The sequence below is a fragment of the Zerene cesonia genome, chromosome 7 (genome assembly GCF_012273895.1).
Source record: "Zerene cesonia ecotype Mississippi chromosome 7, Zerene_cesonia_1.1, whole genome shotgun sequence".
Taxonomy (NCBI): Eukaryota; Metazoa; Arthropoda; class Insecta; order Lepidoptera; family Pieridae; genus Zerene; species Zerene cesonia.
The window spans coordinates 6,723,144-6,732,221 of NC_052108.1; the positions used below are offsets into that span (position 1 = coordinate 6,723,144).

Genomic DNA, 9,078 nt, shown 5'->3' on the forward strand with positions numbered 1-9,078 from the left:
AGTAATAAATGTTATTTGCAGTTAACAATTTTCTTTTTTCTTTATTACAATATTTATGGCAAGACTAGGTACATTGCTACAGCAATAATATTGGTCGATAAACAATCAAACCACTGCCATAATATGAGAACTGTTGCTACCAACTTCATGCAGTGGCGTGAAATTTTGATTAATCAGAAATCACGGTTTATTTACCGATCCATAACATAATCAACGTTCCAAAGCTTATCGGGCACTAAATGCTAAAGTAATGATTCACTCGTATAGAAGGTTTCAAAAGTCCATTATGTAATCAACAACGATGTCACGGCAAAGAGATCACTGATTTCACTGACAAAGATACCAGCAGTGCGTTGCGACACTCGTATTATGAAGATTATAGATAAGCGTCCTGCTTGCGTATCTAGCTGGAGATCAAATTTGAATAGTACAGGCCAATGCCGCTTGTCAAAAACAAGCCGAGTCAAGGTCCCATTGATGATCTGTCGATGGATTTGGTATACCTCATTAACTATGGCACAATCTAGGAGAATTTAGGTCGACGCGCCTGATAGCTAATGCTCGCGTACGTGGAGATGATTGATTTGATTGTCTGCTTATAGATTGATTTTTTATTTATCGTTGACATATTACTAAAGTATATTTTGCACTGACACTGGATTAATGCTGTGCGATATTCTTGTGTATTTTCTTTGGGCTTGGTTGTGCTGCATGTGCAACGCATTGCACTTATCAGATCAGATTTTAATCATCATCAGCCCATATATATGTTGCCACTGCTGGGACACAGGCCTCCTATGAGGGTTCAGGCCATAATCCACCACGCTGGCCAAATGCGGGTTGGCAGATGTCACATGTCGTCGAATTTTTGATTCTCGGACATGCCGGTTTCCTCACGATGTTTTCCTTCACCGTGAGATTCAGATTTAAATGACAGTATTTAATTCCAAAATTGTTTCAAATTTATTAGCCCTAATTATTAGTGAATTATACTGTGTGTGTGAATTATAATAATACCTTACTCTATAAAAGGAACAAAGGTTCAAAAGATACTAAAAGTTACCTACATGCTGTTTTAAAATGTATGTACATATAAATGAATATTGCTCAAATTATTACATTCAATGAAAGTCGCTTGATTACATCATGATGGCCACGCCTGCTTGGCAACAACACACTCTGTCATGCTTTAATTTTTATTTAATACAGATTCATATAACAACGATTTCTAACTTATTATCAGGACTCTATTTACAAGTTTGTTTTACTAGTTTTCGGCTCTTATTGCCTATTATATATAGGCGATTGCCAGGGAACACTACACTTAGCAAAAAAGACAAGCAAATAGAACACAAGCGATAGCTTTCTTCTATATAAATTAGGTTAGGGATGTCTTGCATATAAACTGAAAGGGTAATTAGTTAAGATACTTTAAATCGCAATTATTTATTCTCTTATAATTATAAGCTTATTTTATTCAATGATAAACATAAATGCATAAAAGCTAAATGTTTTTTATGCTGAGTTGTTTTATTCTTAAAACGTATATGCTACATTAAAGTTTGATGATACCAACAAGCAAAAATATTGTTTAAGTTTTAAATCAACAAGCATTAGGTTTTATACAAGTAACACTTTTATAGAACCCATGCCTTTAATATAATGTATGGTTTTCGAATTTTCCGTCTGTTGGATGTAAAAAGGATGCATAAGGTGGAATTATGTTTCCGTTTGCATTGGCATGAACTTGTAATATTAACGCCTTGGTTTAAGTCTTTTCCAAGATTATTTGTTTCAATTAGGTTTTTGTACAATAATATCATATTTTCGGAATAATTTCATTGCAGTTCCTTTTTGAATTGTCTAAATACAGATTTAGACAATTTTTTATTCTAAAAAACTTACCTTCTTCCTACATTACTTCTAACTGTAAATATAATATAAAAAAAGCACATTTCTCGTAGCTGTTAAATAAGAGTATATATTAACGCTTAACAATATAGATATTTATTCCTTTTAAATACATTTTGAAATGTTATCGTTACTCATTGTTATCTACTCTAGGTGAAAGTTTTTAAAACCCTTTTATTTTAACCTTCCAAAGGTTTTTGGCCTTTTGCGTGTGAATGAAAATTTTCGTAGCTACGTAGTCGGATTGATTAACGATATCAACATAATCTTTACGAGCCACCGTAAAGGTTAAGGTGTGTTTCTTTCCGATAAGAGCAACGAAAATTCTGGAGAAAGTACTTGAAATCATGAAACTTATTCTATGCGTCAACAAACCAATACTATCTTTTTTATACAGGTGATTGAACACCGTTTACGTTGTGATACGTTCGAAATTTGAAGATTGATACACAAATATGATTGAGAAAGTAACTTTTAAAATATATATTTGCTTTGTGACTATTATACTATGATATATTTATGACTAATCTAAAAGAGTCTATCAAGTCTAGTCTATTAATAGAAATGAATGTGCTAAGTGGAGAGAATAGAGTATCGTTTTACTTTTTCGTGTATTTGTATATTTTAAATTCATAAAACGTATTCGCGTATTAAGATCTATTAAATAATATATCGAAATCAGTAATTTACTAAACAACTCCTGAATTAAGTTAGATACCTACTGTAAACGGTTTGTTGTTTGGTTTAGACAAATTAAAAAACGATACTGCATTTTAATGATTTCAGAACCATTGCATATAAACTAAGGTGAAATTAGAAGAAAATAGTTAACAAAAATAGCTTAAAAAGGTTCACCATCCCATTATATCAAGTATTATAAATCGAGAGGCCAACGGCTTATGCGTCACGCCTCATGCCTCATGCTCAGAATCGATGTGTGTCAAATATTGAGGGCGAAAAAAGATTCTTATTGCTTGTGAAAAATCGTTTTCTCTTCGACTATGCAGAAAAAAGTCATATCTTTTAAATTGCACGCGATTCAGATCTTTATGTTTGTGTATCAACCATGCACATAACAAAATTATAAGCCCCATTTAATTTAAAACAAGACGGGCATGTATAAATAGCCGGATATATTATCATATTATCATTCTTCCTCAATTTAACTGAATAGATTGGCAACAATTTTGTTGTTTTATTTTTAACAGTGCGTTCCTTAACTTGGTGAAGAGGAAATCTTGCAATTAATTAGCAGTGCAGTTCGTAATCATGCCTGATTAAATGTTTAACGTGAAGTGATTGAACGTTCAAAGGGCGAAGAGTTTAGCTCAATTAACGCTCCAGACTGCCATTAGTTAATACAGTCTATCATCTCTGTAATAAAACTGTAGTTTAGGATTAACAGATGACTGATTGATGAGGTTATATAGACGAAACGACCAATGATAGGCTATAAAGTTTCTATTTATAATTCTATTGTTTTCTTTAGAGGTAGCTACGTATTGCGTTTATTTACTGGCTTTATTACAGGGATAAAGTTTTGTATTTCATTAAACGTTTAAGCTTCTTGACCCCTTTTCGTTATGGTTTCCTTATTTTATAAATATTCGTCAATTTATAACCAATTATGTAATATAAAATAAATATTTGTATGTTTAAATTTTTTCGATATTTGCTAGTGGTTTTACATGCAAGCTTAGTAAAAATGAAAAATTACAAATGCGTGACAATTGTACATGTGTTGGCCTATTGTTGTCAAAGATAATACACGTTAAAGATTTTATTAAATAAGTACTAACAGAAACACCACATTAAATATGACTCAGACTTAATCTAATTGTATAAAAACTAACTGTTGATATTTGTTTTTATGTGCATTTTTGGTTGGTATTTAAGAATAAAAGATTTAAATCGGTGTGGATTTATTTGTACATATGTTTTTATAACAGTTGTATATATTTCTGTTGAAAACTTCAAACAGCACCAAAATGTGTTGCCACAATTTAAAAAGGGAAAAGAATCTCGTATTAATTACTGTTAACTGTCATGATTGAAACATAAAACATTGCGTTGGGGTTCCCTAAATAGTGTTTTATTTTGAGGAAGTTGAGAGGAAATTATCCCATCACGATTTCGTATTTCGTGCTGGATTATTATAGGATGCCATCTGGATAATAAATGCATAAATTAGTAATATTGAGATTGAGGCAAAACAGTTTATGTATGAAGAACTTTTTTGCTTTAAACACAATAAAATTGATAGTTGAAATCAATGAACAAATCTACGATATAGGTAACATTTTGTAGGTAGAAACAAATAAGGGAAGACAGAAGATAAATACGATAAGAAACAGGGGTACAAGGATCCCAAACCAGTGTGAACGAAAGTTGTTCACACATTTCGAATGTCGTTCTGAAGTTAAATCGAATGTAAATTTCGAGTTGGAAGTGCCGTCCTAAAATCGTTCTAGCGGAAACGTTGTACGCAATAAAACTGATGTCGCCTCAACGGTACCTTGATAAAACACCATAAAACTTGGAATTGTGGAGGCTGTTTGCAGAGCACTGACCTCTGCTGTTAAAAGGATGGTTTGTTTGATAACTTCTTTTCTCTAACACAACATTCGAGTATAGGAACCTTTAATGGAGCTTAATTCTTTATCGGTGATCGGTAATTTGTTAATTTTAAGTGTTTTTAAAGTACGAATTTTGTAAGATATCGACAACTGAATTAATGTAATAATTTTGTTCTTACTTATAAATAATATTTATGTTTACCTTGCAGGTACGAGTCATGTAATAAGGGCTTTTCGGTAAGATTTTAATTTTCTTTAAGTAAATTTGTCTCGCTTGAAAATATACTTTTGCGGCATATTCTGTAAGTGGATTCTGACCAGTAGACAGTAACACTAACAAAGCATGCATTATCATACTTTCTTAGAAGACCTCGATTTGAATGAACTTAAAGAAACTTGTGATAGAATATCCATTTACATGGTAACCCCTGCGTGACATGTATATTGAAGTTGGAGCGTCGACCTTCTATGGTTACAGAAGCCTACGTGCTAAACCATACACGCATTTACGGTCGTTTACCTTTAATAATTTCTAGTATGATAAGCTGAACGCTTTTATTATTATGCCTTTAACATACAATGGTAAATGTAACTATGTATTCACTTTCAAGTAAACCGTTGAAACAATATATTTTAGGGTCTAATCTGAACTCCAAACACGTTCGTACGGATCGGTCAAGACCATTAAAATGCATTGCTTCCGTTGCGTGGTGTACTAACAATTTATTCCATGAAAGCATTGTTATTGTATACACTTTGATTCACCACTAAAGCAATAATAAATATCAACTTATGTGCACACAGTAACACATTTAGTCGCTAAAGAAACAATTACAGAACGAGGGGCGTTATGAAAGACCGATTTAGTGACAAAGCCCTAAGAGATTTCCATCGATTCAATTGCAGTCATTATGAGACCACTGGTCTACTATTAGACCGGCAGCACAATAGCAGTATCGTCCGCGAACCTTGCAATACAGGGGTTCTCACGTCCGTTAAACTTCACCTAGCCATCTAACGAGAGTAGTTACGTCGAGTTACATGAAACAATTCAAATACCGTTCATGGATTACGTAGACTAGTGCTGAGAAGTGTTATAATGTGATTTTTCGCAATTTCTCATTTTACTGGGGATTATGAGATGGCTGATCGTTGTCATTCTATGAGTTTGATTGTGAAGCAAGATGTCGATGAATGTTAGAAATTGGTCCATATCATATGCGATGACGCAATTTATGTTCACAGTCCAATAGACACAAACAATTTATGCATTAGTTAATAATCACACTTAAAAACACAGACATAAGTTTTATGATAACATAGCGACTGTAACATTAATTCCAATCTAGTATATGTATGAAATACACCAGTTACATTGGATCAGATCAATTGATCGGCATAAACTTCCCAATACTATTAGGCCGCAAATGCCCATTGGGGCTCGTTGACCGAAAATCGAACTGCCATACGCATCGCCCGCTCCCAATCACGTAGTTAACTTGGAAATCTTTTCACGTTCGTCAGATAAAATTACTGTGTTACATTCTGTCGATCCCTAGTAAGTGTTATAAAGGCAATATTAATAATTCAGGACATTACCCTATTCATCCCTTAGAGTATACTCAACTTTGATGTTCAAGAACTTTAATGACAGCCTCCATTCCTTTTAGTTTAAGTAAGGTCAAGTATGTCCTTACCATTTAAGATATAAACAACAACGTATAGTTACATCGTTTAATACTTCTCGGTAGCCATAAAAATAGATAACGTGTTATGTTTAATCTTCGTGCTATCATTAAAGACACCTGTCCGTTCGTTGAAAACTTGGTAAATAAACAAGTGGGCCAGATGGAGAGGAATGTAGCTTGTGCGTCTTTTGATTCACCTTGTGAGAACATTCCTATTATAATAAAGGTGGAATCAGTTTTTGTTCATATATGCATATTTATAAGGTGTCCATGACTCATGATTGAACAATTCTGTCCTCAAATCAACGCATATTTGGCATAATAACATAACATGTGTATATACGTTATGATATTATCATAATTAAATAAAAGCTGTTTCGTTTCAGTTTAGTGTAGAACTCACTGGAAACCGATGTATCTGCGTCACAGAAAATCACCGAGTGGGATCGTTTTTAAATGTTTTCATGCTACACAGACGCCACGTCGCGTGTGTCTATGTTGAAATTATCATAAATCATATTTTGTGTACCTTGAAAACTAATTTGTAATTTTACTGTGAGGCATGCCATTAACATAAACGTATTCTCTCTTCAGTGATGTCTCTGTCGCGAACCTTATTCACAACATGACACATATCTAGTTCGATGTTTATTTTATTTGAGGGTTACTCATGCATGCCTGGTGTGCGAATGCGGTTTTTGTATGAATGCGTCGTGCTAAAAATACGTCAGCAATAGTCTCAAGTTCATGGACCTGCAAATGTATCGGCTGCGCCGTTTTGTCTAGCGTGCAACTTGCCACTCCACTTACGGCTAAACTGAAGGGACTTATCCCAGCTTTTGTTGCCACAACAATGCGATCGTGGATTTATAACATTTCAATGTTCTGCATCAAATACACTTATTGTTTTCAATCTGTTTTGTATACTGTCTAAGTCTCGTTAATTTACCTGGTAGATTGTTTTGTCCTTGTTGGTGAAATAATAAGAAATTCTTATCGAAAAAAAATTGACTGTATATAAGAATTTTGAATTCCTTTATGCTTTATGTTAAAAGTTATAGCAGCAGGTAGATTTAAAATTTGTTTTTCATAATTTACGGACGTTATGTATGGTAATAACTAATAATTAAAAACATGCATCTACAATTTTTTTTTATATTAAACTGATTTATGTTGTCTTTTACGCAGTTTGCCTCCGGACAATCTCATTTTCTCCCTTAAGTGTATCCATTTTTATGCAAAATGACGTATCGATCAATACTCAATATAATAGATGACGTGGAATCATGTACATAATAATTATGTCTTGTTCTATAAATATCAATAAAGCTTAGAATATTCCGCGAAAGCAAAATTCAATTACAGTATGTTGTTGTTGTGTATTGCAATTATTTTTAAACGTTATGCGCATTTATATTTGGTGTAGCGAAGCATGAAGCTTATAATCATGTTGGTCCTCAGAGTTCGTAGACTCCCTTTCCAGGGTTAAATTGAGCATGACATACGTGCACGTTTGCCCATGTCCAGCTTCAGTCTGTCTCGATTTCTAGGGTCATATCACGATTTCAACTTAGTCGTTATATGAATACGTAATACTTGCGCAAATATAATATTTACGTCAATTTAATGAAGCAGAACTTTAATGCGAAGAATTATATGCTGTTTTGTTGTTATTAAATGTGATTAATTACGGTTGTCAAAATGATTATTAATTGAGGAGTATTTGTTCTACAAACCGTAATATTGTAACGCAATATTATTGCACAGAAGCAATGTAACAGTTTTGTTTACTACCTCAACGGAGGAGCTTACATAAAAATAATGTGCCTATATGAGTTCTTTGTGATAACCCTGATATATCTAGACCTATACAACCACATGTCAGTCACAACGAGGCGTGTGGTCAGCGCAGCTGCGCTTTATGTTGCAATATACGTAGATAAAACATACACTTATGTTTAGGATTGCAGCCCTCATGTTTAATAATCCAGCTATTAAAACGTGATGTGGTCACGTTTCGCGTAATATACCACCGAATTGGTGGAAATAATTATCGGCATGCATAATAGAAATACGGGTAATAGTTATAAGCCTTGTGTGAACGCGTAACGTCTCGATCCGTGTTACGCAAAATTCGCAACTTTCGATGCGGTAGAAAGCCTATCGATAAGCCACAATGAGTTGAAAGTGATAGCATGTAACATACAATGAAAATCTCTATTGTCATCAATCACGATCCGTTTACTTTATGATCTTTTAATATGGATTAAGCACGTTATGCAAACTACTTACACATGATTTATGTATCTTATGAGCTTGCGTTAAATGTGACGTTATTCATTCATTCATTATAATTGCAATATTTAAAGCTTCAAGATTCAAGGTTAGCTATTGATTGATTCTTAAGGGTATAGGATTGGCGCGGGCTATTTCTATAACAAGAATGTATGTGACTAAAGGTTGCTTTCATTCGTAATATTAAATAAATTTCAAAAGTTTCTAGGAATGCTTCGTTTATCTTCAGCAATCTTCTAATAAATAATAAATTAACGTCGCGTAGGAGGGCGTGTTCCTTCACCAAAGTCTTATATAGTCGAGTATTTTAAACGAAATTAAAGGTCAAGTCGTAAGCTAACACTCACTCGTTTAAAATAAATTATCAAAATACTCCATAAATATGAGTTTATATTTCTGTTTATTTTCAACCAATGTTATCTAGACACAAAGTAAGATCATGACTGAGAATATGTGTTGTTTGTACCATGAAAAATACAATAGTTAAATTTAAACACACACGCCCTCACACATATATAATAAACACTTTGATCGGAACTTCCTATTTTCCGAGAGTGGAGAAAGATCCATATCCTTCAGAGGTGATAATAGTACAGGTTAACTGCACC

The 9,078-nt window shown here is 33.4% G+C and overlaps 1 protein-coding gene across 4 annotated transcripts in view; it reads left to right on the forward strand.

Annotated features, from left to right (window-relative positions):
- The window catches only part of LOC119840742 (tyrosine-protein kinase Src64B), a 50,307-nt gene that overhangs the window by 17,406 nt on the left and 23,823 nt on the right, over nucleotides 1–9,078 (forward strand). For 2 of the 4 annotated variants that reach the window (XM_038367465.1, XM_038367467.1), the window contains exon 2: nucleotides 4,697–4,724. The exons of the other annotated variants lie outside the window; for them this stretch is intronic. The gene's annotated coding sequence lies outside the window, so the exon portion shown is untranslated. The remainder of the gene's footprint in view (nucleotides 1–4,696; nucleotides 4,725–9,078) is intronic. 4 annotated transcript variants of the gene reach the window in all.